Genomic DNA, 16,137 nt, shown 5'->3' with positions numbered 1-16,137 from the left:
GAACTGAACTCAACAGGATCATTTATAAAGACACTTTATTTTTCTTCCCTATCCCTCTGCAGTTCTGCTCTATGGGCTAGTCCTTATCTTGCCTCTGGATAAAATCTTTACAAGTTCCATAGGTTTTCTGGGACTATTAAGTCACAAGTAGAGTTTCATTTCTTTAAATAAGTGTACATTCTTATCTAATGCAAAGTCAAAAACTCTGAATTAAATTTATTTTAGAACTTCTCTCCTAGTTCAGACTCACTTAGAAACTTGCAGTAAAAGGAGAAGCATGAGTGGTTTTTTGTTTGGTTGATTGGTTTTCTTTCCTCATCTTCTACTCTCTCATCTCTGGTCACTAGAAAACATTCTTGACCAAGAGCCAAGCCAAGGAAGAGAGGGAATTTGAAAGAAGAAAAGGTCTTACACTAAAGATGTGAATCTTTAAAACATTTTCTAGCCTGCAGACATTTCCTCCAGGTATGAGATGTCCCAGTGCATCTCTACCTACATGTGAGAGACTATTCTTAACATTCAGCCACCCCAGCTCAGAATGCCATTTCCACAATCATTTTGAATTAAGATGTGAATAATGCCATTGATTTAATTCATGTTCTATAGATCAACTCAATGTAATATCTAGTTGTGCTTCATTATTCTATTGTTGGAACAGAAGAAAAAGTGCTGCTAAATGGCGACTAACCGGTTTTGTACATTTCACTCCACCCATACACATATCAACATCTGATGAAAGTTAATCTATTTTAGTGGCCTTTCCTTTTAGAAATTTATCTAAGTTTTATTAAGACACAATTTATTTTATTTCATAGGAGGAACTGGTGTCATTTTTCACAAAGCAATATTTCTAAAAACGAGTAACAGATACACAATTTGATCATTCTTCTTGGTAGAATTATCAGTGCTATTGTTAAGATATTTTATTCTTCATAAGATTGTAAATTTTATGTTTATTTTATTTGATAATATAAAGTGAAGAAAACTGTGACACTCCTTCTAAATGATCTACATCTACCATTATTTTTTTACAACACTCACATAAAGTAAAAAATATACTTTTTATATATGCATATAAAGTATATATAACAAACACTTAAAAGCACAACACTTAAAAGTGATGTGCTTTCTTATATTCTCTTATAGTGAAAAGAACACACTAAAAAAGATTCAGAAGAAATGATCCAAGCATAAAATGGATGAGAACTTTTTGGTTACAAGTAGATTGGTTAATTACAGGAATTACAGGAATGTCACAGATACTACTAACATAAGAGGACTTTTATATCAAATGAACTCCAAAGCCAGTATGTCTAGTGGAAAAGCTTAAATGTCACCAGGAGTAGGGAAAAAATACTTGATTAAACTTGAATTTCATGTAAACACTGAATACTTCTTTAGTCTATGTATGGCTCAAATACCGTGTCATGTATTTTGTCAGGCAAACCTACTCTAAGTAGTACTACAAATGTGGTGTGCCTGTTAGCAGTCAATTGATTTTCCTATAGTCAAACAGTGACAAAATTGAGAAGAAAAAGGTAAATAAACAATTCATAGTTTTCATACAATCAGAATGTGAACGGAATTTGAAGTCCCATAATTCATCATCTTACACACTTATGGTTGACACATAATAGGTTTTGATGAATATTTACTTGAAATTGCATTAGGAGTACCCTAAAGTAAGTTTGAGAACAGATGAAGTAGGCTTTTTAAATTTTTAATTTGCTTCCTCAGTGTGTTTTTCTATGCAATCAACATCTACCACAATAACTATTATTATTTTCCATAAAGTGTACCTTTCTGAATATTTCAGCTGAGATTTTTGTGCAAAGAAACTGCAAGGGTAGAATGCCTACATTATGAGTAAAACCTGTTGATCATAGTCTCTAAAGAGTGTTCTGCATTTAGCTAATTTAGAGCCTTATGAGATATCACAAAACTTGTAAACCCATCATGACAAGTTGCTGTTTCAAGTTTCTAAGCAAGTTGACCTTCATAAAACATGTTTAATGTATCTCCATATACTGCCCATGATCAGTTATTTCTTGTTGAAAAGAGAAGAATCAGAGGAAGAGATCTCCAGTCTTCTGCCCAGAAGAAGGCCTCTTTCAGTTTTGACAAGCCTTTTAACCTTGACAGGTTATTTCAGTTCTGCAAGAGTACAGATTAAATAACTTGATCAGGCTGCATGCTAATATTTTGGCCCTTTCTCTAAGCTTTTAACGTAGTTTCTGCCAGGACCTTTAATTTTAATCTCTTTGGTGTCCTGATCTTAAAAAAAATCTTGACTGGAAATGCCTCTTTTTAACCAGATTTAATTAATAAAAATGGAAATAACTCACATTAGCATATTACTATTTTGCTATCCAACTTATATGTGTCCTTTTGTTATTATTCTGTTTGTGTAAATCTTCACTTGTTCTCAAGACAGAGTTTCTATTAGATTATGAGCTCTGAGAGGCCAGGACTGCATATGTGTCATTCTGTTTAGTAAACACTAACTTAGTGGTTCTCAAAGTGGGATCCCTGGAGCAGCAGTGCCAACATTATCTGCAAACTTATTAGAAATACACTTCCCACCTAATGATTCAGATACTCTGGGGCAAGGGCCCATAGATCTGTGTATTACCAAGCCCTCCAACCAGTCTGATGCACTTTGAAGTTTGAAAAGCACTGTTTTATCTCGTACTTAGTTGGAAGGAAGCAGAGAGGTGTTTTGGGGCGGTCACCAGGAACCAGTCACCTCAATGGTGCCTCAACTAAATTACTTCACAATAATTCTCACAGCTCGTATGTCTCTATCACCAGCAGGCCCCTTCCCTGACTACATCTATGCCCTTGGTTGAGTTATTTAATTATTCTGTTCCTAAGTTAATTTATCTATAAAATAGGTATAATAGAAATGCCTACCATTTAGAGCTATTAGGAAGATTAGATACGCTAGTATATGAAAAACTGTACAATACATGCAGGTCTTACATGTCTTTGATGTCTTATTATTATTACCTAACAATATATACTATTATTGTCAATTATAATTATTATTGAGGCCCTAGTAAGTTAAGTAACATGACAGATGTCATACAACTAAAATAGTAGAATCCTAAAGTTAATCTCAGATTTATCTTCTTCTGAAGGAAAATATTATTTTTCTTCCCTCTCCCACTGTATACCAATGATATTTGTACCACATATTTTGTCACCTATTACACATACATTTCCTCCTCTTATGTTGTTCAATGCTGCTGTGATAGACTGGCTTCCTTAGTTAAACATCAGAGAGGGGAGTAATGCCTTATGTTGCCCGATATCTGATATAGCACTTAGAAATAGATGTTCAGTAAGTAGCAGTTAATTGATAAAGAAAGAATAAGGTTATTGCAAAATATTTCTTCAAACTCTAGTAAAATGGAATGAAATCAGAGATTACAGAAATTATGTTAAAGAAATATCTTTTTCCCCCTCTATTTTTGATAGACATATGTCATAGTAGCCGAGGAAGGTACACAAGCATAAAAACTTACATGGTATCTGACTAAATCCCTTCCGTGTATCAGTGCCCAGCCATATAAGTAGCAGGAAAACATGCAAGTGTTTGTGCATCTTCCTATTCTACAAAAAAGTATTTGTTATTGAAAGAAAGATGCTTTACCTTATAGAATCATGAGAAGTAATTTTGTATCTTGAGATTAACTAAATTACCCTGAATAAAGTTTTTGTACAAATTTCATATTGAGCAGTTGACAAGTAGAATAAATAATGTTCAATAAAAATATGTTTATTAATAAAAACAAAGGTTTTGGTACACAAAACTCAACTCATAAGAATTATAATTTTACTATGTATTTATAACCACACAATAATACCTATTATGCCAATTAATTAGATTTTTTTGAACCTGTATATTTTCAAATACTGTACTCTTCTTTGGGAGTGGGAGGATTAGACAATTTGCTCTCAAGAACCAATAATGTAGCATATAGAATAACCACTAGCCAGTTGGCCTTGTGATTAGATGGGGGAAAAGGAAAGTGAGATGTGAGAGGAAAAATGTAAAAATGAACAACAGCCAGACCATATGTGACAAAACTCTGAACTTATCACCTCTGCAGCCACCAGCCTAGGAAATCAAACCACAACCTCTGTACCAATTGACAAAGAATGCTCAGGGCTTTGAGGGCAATTTCCGGTCAAGACTTTTCAACTTTCTTACTTTTCACCCTCTGCTTTTTAAACTCAGAACCAACTAGAGAAAGCCAAATATCCTCCCCAAACCAATCCCATAGTTCGCTCTGCTTCTGGCTGGCCTGCCTCCAGCTTCCCCATGCTAACAGCTTCCAATAAGAGCACACCTGATGCCTTCCCTCTTTATTCGCTATAAAGATTTCCCATCCCCCATCTTTGTCTTTCTCTGCCAAACACAAGTGATGGTGGCTGCCTCTGTTGCTGTAGCCAGCTCTAAATAAACAGCATCTGTTTATTCACATTTGGGTGGTCTTTGTTTCTTTTCACAAAGACAACAGAGGTAGAATTACTCAGCTTGGAATGTGATTTTGGATGAAGGGATCAAGAGAAAGAAAGGAATTAGAAAGGACTAACATTTTGTGTTTGGGTGAATGACAAATTACAAATGTCAGTAACAGAAAGTAAGAATCTAGGAAGCTCACTAGTAGGTTTTGGCAAGGGATAAACTTTGTTTTGGATATTTTGAGTTCAAGGTAATTGTGTAATATGTAGGTAGCAATATTTAGCAAGAAGTTTAGAAAGTGGCACCTGAACCTAGATGTACAGTCAGGTCTAGAAATACTGACTTGGAAATATTCCTTGTAAAGATGATAATTAAAGCCAAGTGTATGAGAGTAAATTCAGATAGGGACATGTAGAAAAGGAGAAGATTATAAAATATATTCATGGATTGATTATTCATTCAAAAATTCTTAAGCACAGCTATGTCTTTGGGCATTGTGGCTGCCACTGAGAATAGACACACTGTAAAACTTTCTACATTTAAAGGTACTGGGAAGGAGAGAAAAGAAAGGCAAAGGCAAATGCAATAGATGTAATCATCACAATATAAAAACAAAAACAAACCAAAATATAAAACTTAAAAACAATAAGACAGTGATGTAATCCCTGACAGAAGAGAATTTCATGAAGGAAGAAATGGTTAGCAAGTAGTACATGCTACAAATGTTCCAGGGTGATGCTGACTTTAAAATAAATATGAGATTTGATGTTGTGGCATCATTGGAGGTATTTGACAAAGGGTATCATTAGAGTTCTTAGGGTGAAAAAATATTGCAAGGTATAAGGATTAAGTGTAGAGTATCCACACAATAGGAAAATAATAATAAAATATATATATATATATATATATATATATATATATATATATATATATCTTGAAGAGTTAGTAGGGTCGAGGGTGAAGTTCTCCAGGAAAAAGAAGGCTTGAAATTACAGATTGCAAGGAAAGACCAATTGGAGAATGAGAAATTTGTTGTCATTAGAAAAAGCATAAAAGCTGTGTAGTAATTTAGGTCTTGCAAGAGGGGTTAAAAACAAGAATACAGGCCAGGCCCAGGGGCTCACGCCTGTAATCCTAGCACTCTAGGAGGCTGAGGCGGGCGGATTGCTCGAGGTCAGGAGTTCGAAACCAGCCTGAGCAAGAGCGAGACCCGTCTCTACTATAAATAGAAAGAAATTAATTGGCCAACTAATATATATAGAACAAATGAGCCGGGCATGGTGGTGCATGACTGTAGTCCCAGCTACTCGGGAGACTGAGGCAGCAGGATTGCTTGAGCCCAGGAGTTTGAGGTTGCCGTGAGCTAGGCTGACACCGTGGCACTCACTCTAGCCTGGGCAACAAAGCAAGACTCTGTCTCAAAAAAAAAAAAATAATAATAAAGAAAACCAAGAATACAAGGGAGAGAGAATTTTTTTTGGAAATAAAGTGATAGAAGAGGAATGGATGAAGATCCCATGTATTTTTGAAATACAGAATACAAAAACAAGTTCCTCACAAGAATAACTTTCATCCTCTTAAAACTGTATGAACAAGTCGTGTCATAGTAGGAGAGAGAAACAGGTTCAGAATGGACACAGAATGTACACAGAATGGACAATTCACTTTTGTGGATATAGCTTCAAAAATGAAATGGGTGGGTAACTGTGGAAAAATAATAGTAATGATGATGAAACATGAGCAACACAATGGGCTAGTTGTATGGTAGCATAGTAAAAAAATAATGGAGGAAAAAGTTTCAGTGTAGCAGTTTTGTTTTCCAACGTTTAGAACATTGAGAAGATTTTATGAAACATCATCCGATTGAGATAGGGTAGATTTGAGTGGAGGGGAAGTTAAGGGGACACAGAGAAGTTGTGGGACACTTCACATACATGATCTATGACTATCCCATTTTAGAGGTAAACCGTGGTTTAGGAAGCTTTAAGTGGTTTGCTAATATTGTTAACGTGAAGATTTGATCCATGATTCTAGGTTGGGGCCTTCAGATTCTGTATTTCTGACAGGGATAGAACTATCAGTGAAAATCTGTGTTTTAACAAAAATCCCAGGTGATTTTTTATGTACATTTAAGAAAGGTACATTGGAAAGGTACTGCTGCCTACTTTACTTTTGCCTCTGTGCTGTCAATTGGCAAGAAAGTATGGCAAGGATAAAAAAAGAAGAGGATACAAGGTACTTTCCAGGGCTTTATTAAAGTAGCTAACCATGGAGAGTAAGCTAGAAAGGGACCAGTAAGTACTCAAATACCGTAAGTACTGTCAGAACAGGAAGGGATAAGGATCTACTAGTCATGATAGCAACTGTAAGACTAAAACTGTAAACTTAGCTGGTGCAATGGTTAGAGTTAAATGGAAATGAATGTTGCCATAGTTACCAATTAATTTATATGAAAGTTAAACCAATCCCATGTGGACTTTTGCACCTTATTATAGATTTTCCAATATAATTATCTCCTGTAACTAAAGAATCATTATATTATGTTGGGAATGACAATTTACAATTTTCCTCAAATGTAGGAATATCTATAACATGGCAACTTCTATGTTGAGTGTTATTATTTCTTTAGGTTTTATCAATTAGTGTGGCTAATTGTCAACTTAGGAAAATTATGATAATGTCACTCATGAAAAAGAGTATGCAGAATCTTTTTGTAATATATCCATTTATAGTTTGAGCTTATTGTTGTCAATCATATCAACACAACATCAAACATATTTTATAAAATTGTAATGTTTTGAATAATTTAGAGATGCATTTTTCAGAGTAGTAATGTCTGAGTCAAAATATTAAGCATAAGGATTTATAAATTTTGATTAAGAGATACAAATCCCCACCCCTGAAATGGATTGTTTAATGTTGTTTCTGTATAACTTTTTTTTAATATTTTAATTTTTAATTACATAATGTCTATATTTATAGGATACCTGTGGTATTTTAGTAAAGGCATATAATGTGTAATAATCAAATCAGTGTAATTGAGTATCCATCACTTCAAGCATTTATCATTTCTTTGTGTTAGGAACACTCCGATTCCACTTTTTTAGTTATTTGAAAGTACACTATAACTTGTTGACTATAGTTACTTTGTTGTGCTATCAAATAATGTTCATTCTATTGATCTAACTATCTTTGCACCTACTAACCATCTCCACTCTATCCCACCTTCCCTGCTATACTTCACAGCTTCTGGTAACCATCATTCTACTCTGTCTTCGTGAGATTAATATTTTAATATTTAGCTCCCATATGAGTGAGAAGTGGTATTTTAATATTTAGCTCCCATATGAGTGAGAAGATGCAAGATTGTCTTTCTGTGCTTAGCTTATGTCACTTAACATAGTGTTCTTTAGTTCTACCTGCATTGTTGCAAATGATGGGATTTCATTATATTTTAATGGAAGAATAATATTCCATTGTGTCTATGTACCACATTTACATTATTCATTCATTCATTGATGGACACTTAGGTTGATTTCAAATCTTGGCTATTGTGAATAGTGCTACAATAAACATGGTAGTGCAGATATCTTTTTGATAAACTGATTTCCTTTTTATTTGTCTATAAAATTTTTAATGAGCATAAAACTTTATTTAGAGGTTTTGACATTTTTTATTTTGTGAGCATAATTTAAAAATAGGTATCCATTCATTTAGAATGATACCAAAGGTACTACTACCAATAGGCTTAAATGCAAATTCCAGCCTACAATTTTATTGGCAACATTTAAAAAAAATGTTTCTAATCATGCATTTTGTTATGTAATAGTTTTCAAGTAACTTTAACGTATACAATGAAATCCTCACAAAATCCCTGGGAGATTAATGGTTAGTTTTGTTAATTCATAAATAATCTCTTTTGTCAGTGGATTTTAGACTATGGAAGCAAAGAGTGTCATTTCTTGTTGTTATTTCTGTTTTTCCTAATACATACTAACAAACTAGTGCATAATAGGAAGTTAATAAATTCAGACAAATTTGAGTCCCCAAGGGAATATGCTACATAATTAATTTTGTAAGATGATAAAATGTATCCAAATTATTTAAGAGATAAACTAATAGAGTAACCTAAGGCACTTTTAAAAATAACTTTATTGAGATATAATTTGCATACCATAAAATATATTTTTGTTTAAGTTTTTAAATTAAACAAGTATGTGGATTTATTGTATTCACAGAGGTATATAGCCAGCACCACCATCTAATTTTAAAACATTTTCATTACCCCCCCAAAAATCCAGTATCCATTAATAGTCATTTCCCATTTCTCCCACCTTTTATTCCCTGAAAAACATTAAGCTACTTTTTGTTTCTATAGAACTTCTCTCTCTCGTTCAAGAAGTAATCATCCAAGTCTAAAATGACACACTATGTTGTCCATGATCCAGGTTCCTCCTATCTTACAATTCTTTTTTGGAGTTTAGGGGAATAAGGAGGATGAGGTGTCCCCTTATGATACAAAATGACTGCTGGAGCTCCAGATATTAGTTATATATTCTACCCAGAAATCAAAGGGAGGAAGGGACAAAGATGGACACACTTCCTACATTCAGTGACAATTAGACCTTGCTCCCTCCACTTCCACAAGCATGCTTTTGCCAGAACTTAATCTTATGGCACTGAGATTGTGTATCATTGTCTTTTCCAAGTGGTCATTAACCTAGCTAAAAACCATGAATTCTTTTACTAAAAAGCAAGGTAAAATGGATATTGGAGATAACTAAAAGTTTCTGCCAGGTTAAACTCACTTGAACTTATTTAACACTTCTTAAACTAGAGTTTGGAACACTAAAGGGCAATCCTTATAAGAGCTTATAGATTACAATGGCAGAATGTTGAGCTTTTGATAGTGGCAATAAAATATAAAATCATTAAATGTAACATTAGCAGCCAGGATATAAAATCTATGACCATATTTATCTTAATTATCACTTTAACCTCACATTCTAGTATGATAGTAGCTTGTACATAATTGTTGAATAAATGAATTACTGAATTATATAGCACTTTATAGTTATACAACAGATTTATATAGATTATTTATGGAATAGGTTGATAGTCCCACCAGCCGTCACTGCTTGTCACTCCATCATTCCTAGGGTTTAAGATCTGTTTTGTAAGACATGACCCAGGCAGGCATTGAATAACACATTGAGAAGATGTGGATATCACTGAGCTAAGGTGAAACTAGCACCTAAACAGAGGGTAGTTTTCTTCCTCAGGGTCTATGTAGTGATTATTTTTTATCATAGCATTTAGATATCTGTTGGTTATTTATTGAGACTTCATAATATGCAAGGTTTTACTGAAACAGTCTACTTTTTTTTTCAAATGTGTTACCTACAATTATAATAAGAATTGTGTTTCTGAGAAGATAAGCTTGACAGTCTTAAATGAAATAAGAGTTCAAAGGTTTTTTAAAAGCATTATTTGCATTTTTCCAAAGGAACAGAAGGCTATCTGGTTTTCTAAGAAAGTGTTTCTGATAACCTATGCCAAAATTGTTTTTATATTAAATGTAATTTACATATTTTGTGAAATTGTATGTATTCTAAAATTTATTGACAGAAAACTCTAGAAATTGGCATGTCTGATAAATAATGCATAGTTTCAATGTAGCATTTAATGAGCTAGGCACTGTGTGGCTGTCACTATCTAAAATTAATCATAATATATTGGAGTTGTAAGACTTTCAGATTTTTAATTTATTTACTATTCTTATAGTTATGTCTAAAAACTTAGAATATGGCCATATAACTGCTTTATGAAGTTGAAATTTTAAATTACTTTTTAAATTGACTAAAATAGAATTCCCTAATTTCTTTTACACTTTCTTCCCATTAAAAGAATCTGAATCTCTATGTTGTATATAACTAAAGGGTAGGAGAGTTTGTGCTTGAAATCCAGCTATATAACTTACTAACTCTGTGTCCTTGGATACATTTGTTAACCTCTCTTGTCAATTTTCTTATCTATAAAATAAAGATGCTTATAATACCTGGTAGTCCTATGGGGATTAAATTAGATAAACATTTTGACACACTTCCTGGGACATAGTATGCGTTTGATAAACCTTAACCATTATCGTTACCTAGGGCCCCATTCTCAGTCTTCCCAAACTGAATAATGGCCAGCCTAGAATTTTGCATTTTGAAATCATCATCTTATTCCTTGCTCCAGCGGAGACAATAAAAGCAGAAAGCCATACTAGAAGAATGAGCCTGGGAGGTCTACAAGGTTAAACTATAGGCACTGGCATTTGTAAAAGGAATTGGGCAGGAGAGACAACATCTTTAGAAGGCTAGAATAATGTCTACCAACCTGAGAATGGGGAGACCTGGAACAATGGCCAGTAACTGGAATGAAACACAAGGGATGGAGAAGCAGAGACTTGGGGTGCAGTCAAGTCTCTGCCACTAATAAACTCAGTAACGATGGCCAAGAATGTCTGAGCATTCATTATTGAAGATTTAATTCCACATCGGCATTTAAATTTGCAGAATAAGAACAACAACTTTTGATGTCAATGTTTGTACCTCTGTGATAGTGATACTTTGTTTTCCTCTAACATTTCATCACATGAATATTAGAAACTTTTTATTTCACTCCTCAAGTGGTTCTTTTCAGTGTTGGATTCACAATTACATGTTATAATTCTTCCTAAGAGTTAAATATTATTTCTTCTTCAAATAAATGATGTCATATAATGTTTCCTTCAATTATAGTAGAAACCAGTTGAAACATTTTAATACATAGATACCTGAGCAAAACATATCCTCCAAAATAATACCAACCATTAAGGTATTGACATAATAGATTCAATCTATTATAATTTCTCTTTTGTTAACTTATATTTCAATGAGGGCAGAGATTAAATCTTCATTTTACCTTTTCTGTTCACACAGAATAGTATCTATCTAGAATTAAACAAATTTAAGGGCTTAATAAGGTGTGTTGGTTAGTAAGTTACCACTGCATCAAATGACAAAGTATTTACAAAGGGGGCAGTATATGAAATAATGTCACAGATGGTAACCAACTGACCTACTTTAAAGAAAATATTAACCAATGCCATAAAATGTTATTAAATAAAATACATTAAACAATATAGGATGTATAGTGAATTTTGGAGTACTCTGTACCCCATAAAATTATGGTAAATCACTACTTTATAGAATGTTAATGTTCATGGAGAGTTATATATTAGTCAGTGATTAAAACATATAAAGATAAAAATAGGATTATAATATAACATTTGTGTACATGATTGCATGTGTATATGTATATAGATGTGTTTATATTTGACATTGTTGAATGGATGTAACAGAGAAGGTTCTCTAAAATAATATATGCAAAACATATTATGCTTGCAAATGTATCTATCATTCATAGTCTCACAAGAAATGAAGGAGAAAATAAAGACTGTCTGCTTGTTTGTCATTCTTGCATTAAAGAGGCCAAATTAGAGTAATGAATCTTAAATGACAATAGTTTGATATGAGCTAAGTAACTGATAATGCTATTTCAAATAAATATTGTAGTCAAAAGTATTTGTCATGTTATAATGCACATTAATTCCTCATATAATAATTTCTCATATTGAATAACTATTTATCGTTTTATGGTGCTTGAATTAAAATTGAATACCAGTACTAATAAAAAAATGTTTTTGGTTGCACTTTTCTAGGTCTCAGGGTGGTGAACTTTTTCTTTGACTTCCTAACCTGTGAGTTTATGGTAAGATTATAATTAATATACTTAATTTTAGAGTTGTTTTATATTACCTCATTTTCATAGTGCCCAGTTTTTAAAAGTAAAGGAAATTGGGATCATTTATTTGATATTTGTTTCCATGACTGTTGAAGAAACTATATAATACTTTCTTTCAATTTTTTTATGTTTTGAGTAGATTATAATAATATAGTTATTTGATACAGTTTTTGATAGGTTTCTAAGTGAATTTGGAGGTATACTTCAAAAAGGTAAAGATTTACACTACTGAAAAATGTTTTTTTAGACATGAATGACAATTTTATATATTAAATTTTTCATAGCAAGTTCTATTTGATGCCAATGAATAGAGGCAATGAGTTATTGAAAGTAAAATTTATTTTATCATCTGTCAAGATTTATCAAAATTGGGTTCCTCTATGAAAGCTCAATAACTGTTAGAGCTTCAGGGAGTTAACAGTAAAATAAGTAACTATGGAAATAAAATGATAAGAAATAAAAAGTAACTTCTAAGGCAGTTTTTTAGGCATTATTCATTTGTTAACTTCTACAGTTAAATTTATTCAGTAACATTTGTTAAAATGTGAATCTGGATTATAATAATTGATTACTATAGAATATATATAAACTTAGGTTTATTTGTATTGCTGTGAAACTGATAAACTCTGAAAGTTGTGTTACTAGATATTATCTGTCCCTGAATAGTAAACATAATAAAAGGTTTAGCTTTCAATCACTATATAAAATCCAGATAATACAGGGATTTGTATCATACATTCAATACTTGGGGAGAAATGATTCTTGGAAACACGAAGGCAATTCACTAGAACTCTTGTTTATTTGCACATACAGTATTATTGAAATGTATCTTGAGGAAGCTGTTTTAAATGATTATAGCCAATAACCATCTCTAGGAACTCTAAGGTGTACTTTTTAGTTACCTTTTTTTTAAGAAACACACAACATAGTATTATTAAAACAGGCGTCTCATTGTGGTTTGATTTGCATTTCTCTAATGATTAGAGATGTTGAGCATATTTTATATGTTTGCTGGCCATATTCTGTCTTCTTTGAAAAAGTTATTCTATTCATTTCCATTGCCCATTTCTTGATGGGGTTGTTTGATTCTTTTGAGTTCTAGATAGATTCTTTCACCAGAGATTCGGGGGTTGGGGGAGGAGTAGACCATTGTGGAGGGGAAGGGCATATCTCTAACTCTTGCTATGGAGAGGCAAGATATAAAAAGCAACCAAAATGTTTGTACTCTCATATTTTCTTGAAATAAAAAATAATATAAAAAACAGGTATCTTATAAAAGTAAAGGTAAATTCCTCAGCCCTACCAGGAGGATTTTTCTGATAATGAAAGAATTTTGATGAATTACTTGGACGCGCACAGAGTAATAATTTTATCCCCAAGAAGCACACTTTTAAGTTTCAAATTATATTTCACAAATATACTTGAATGAACTTTTTAATAAATTATTTCAACTTATAAAATGGAATAATTTGTAAAAAATATTACCATTATCTCCAGTATTTTAAATCTTCTTATATAAATCTATGTACAGAAAATCACTCATATCTTAAGTACACAGTCTCAGTGAATTATCACAAAAATGAATCCACTCATATAACCAATACTCACATAAATTAAAAAATAAAAAGATTGAACGTTAGAATAACTTCAAACCCCTGTTAGGCTCTTTCCTAGTCACTATACCAACAAAGCATAGTCTCAACTTTCTAGAAGTATACTTTGCCTCCTTTTTTGACATTTTATAAATGAAATTATACAATAGGTACTGCTTTTGTTTCTTTTGCTCAAATTATGTTTCTAAGATTGTTGTTGTGTGCGGTAGTAAAACATTCATTGCTGTGTAGTATTCAACTGTGTGAATATACCAAATTATGGACTCTTTCTACCATTGCTAGGCATTTAAGTAGCTGCCAGACTTTGGCTCTTATAGATAGTAGTGATATGAATATCAGAAACATGTTTTTTAAGGAATACATATATGCATTTTGTTGGGTAAATAGGATATGCACATGTTCTGCTTTAGTAGATACAGTTCACCAAAGTGGTTATCAGTTTTTGGGTATAGGATATGAGAGCTCAGATGCTGCTATAGTAACTAAATTTGGGATTTTTCCTCTTCCAATTTTAGACATTTCGATATATGCATAGGGGTATTTGAATATCTTAAATATCTTAATTTGAATATCTTAAACACTAATGTTATTAAACACTTGTTGTTATGCTTATTTTTCATACGGACATTCTTTTTTTTTTTTTTTTTTTAAAGTATCGTAAGTCTTTTGCCCTGTTTCTTCTGGATTATCTGCCCTTTTCTATTGGGTCATATGGGTCATAGGAATGTATATGCCTCTGTTGGATACATACAGCAGGATATGTGTACATGTGTATCCAATGGTATATATCCAACAAAGGGTTTAAAACTAACTCATAATAGCCAATTATTAACATGTTAAGAATTATGAGAGTTTGAAAATCTGCCATGGTAATAAGAAAGAATGAAATAGTCTTTTGCTGCAACTTGCATGGAACTGGAGGCCATTATCCTAAGTGAAGGAACTCAGGAACAGAAAAATAAATGTTGCATGTTCTCACAAGTTGAAACTAAACTATGGCTACACAAGGCCACACAGAGTGATATAATGGACACTGAAGACTCACAAGGCATGAGAGTGGGAGGAGGTGAGGGATGAAAAATTATCCCATTGTACCCTATGGTGTGCAATCTACACAACCTGGGTAACAGGTACACCAAAGCCTAGACTCTACCACTGTACAATATATACATGTAACAGAACTCAACTTGTACCCCCTTAAACCTATTAGAAATTTTTTAAAAAGAAAAAAGAAAGAAATACCTGCCATTGTATTAACAGAAGTATTTACACTACTCACTTTGGGAAACACCAAAAATCAGGGCTTTATTTATTTATTTTTTTCCTTCTGGAGAGCTCATTGTGAAATATTTACCAGAACACCACTGGTTATTGGCATTGTATATTCAACTGGTAGATTTTCTAATTATTCTCTTGATAGTGTCTATTGATGAACAGAAGTTCTTCATTTTGATTTATTAAAGTTTGTTAGTTTTTTTCCCCTTCTATAATAAGGGCTTTTTGTGTCTTATTAAAAGATATTTGCCTTGACCGTTGTTGCTAAGATATTTTCCTATGGTTTCTCTAAATGCTTTATTGTTTAAACTTTTACATTTAATATCTCCAGGCATTACATTGTTCTGTGTTATTACCTTGTATATTTAAGAGAGGTAGCTACGTTACTTCTGTTAGGATAATAATTGCTCTGTGTATATTTTCATGTTTTTATTGTAAAATTCATATGTAAATATGAAGACTTGTACTTTTATTTAGTAATTTAATATAGCTATTAAGATAAGTAGTTGGTAATATTTTGTTAAGTTACTATATGCATGTTTGCATAACCTATTATAAGTTTCTTAGACCACAAAAATGTTACATGGCCAAAATTTTGAAATAAAAATTCAACACTATAACAAAATATTTCACTTTAACCCTAAATTAATTATGATTACTTTTATCACAAAATATTAAATGAACCAAAAGTATGCAATATAAATATTCTAGAAGGACATTAAAAAATCTCAGAATATTAAGCTAACCTTTAGGCATTCAAATAAAATTATTGTTCAAATTTATTTACTACTTTTAAAATATTGTTTAATAAATTGCTAAGCATATGACAGCTATAATAAATACAGCCTGAAGGATTAACTAGAGAATACTATTATATGCACTCTACTAAGATTTTATTTGCCTTGTGAGATATACACACATACACATATATATATATTTTAAATATAT

General features: G+C 32.2%; 1 protein-coding gene across 40 annotated transcripts in view; it reads left to right on the top strand.

The window, feature by feature from the left end:
• The window catches only part of PTPRD (protein tyrosine phosphatase receptor type D), a 2,082,753-nt gene that overhangs the window by 916,929 nt on the left and 1,149,687 nt on the right, over positions 1–16,137 (top strand). For all 40 annotated transcript variants that reach the window (XM_076008727.1, XM_076008702.1, XM_076008696.1 and 37 more), the window contains one exon: positions 12,219–12,268. The gene's annotated coding sequence lies outside the window, so the exon portion shown is untranslated. The remainder of the gene's footprint in view (positions 1–12,218; positions 12,269–16,137) is intronic.

The sequence above is a fragment of the Microcebus murinus genome, chromosome 12 (assembly GCF_040939455.1).
Source record: "Microcebus murinus isolate Inina chromosome 12, M.murinus_Inina_mat1.0, whole genome shotgun sequence".
Taxonomy (NCBI): domain Eukaryota; kingdom Metazoa; phylum Chordata; class Mammalia; order Primates; family Cheirogaleidae; genus Microcebus; species Microcebus murinus.
Note: the sequence above shows the minus strand (reverse complement) of the source record. Positions and strands in the feature narration are given on the sequence as shown.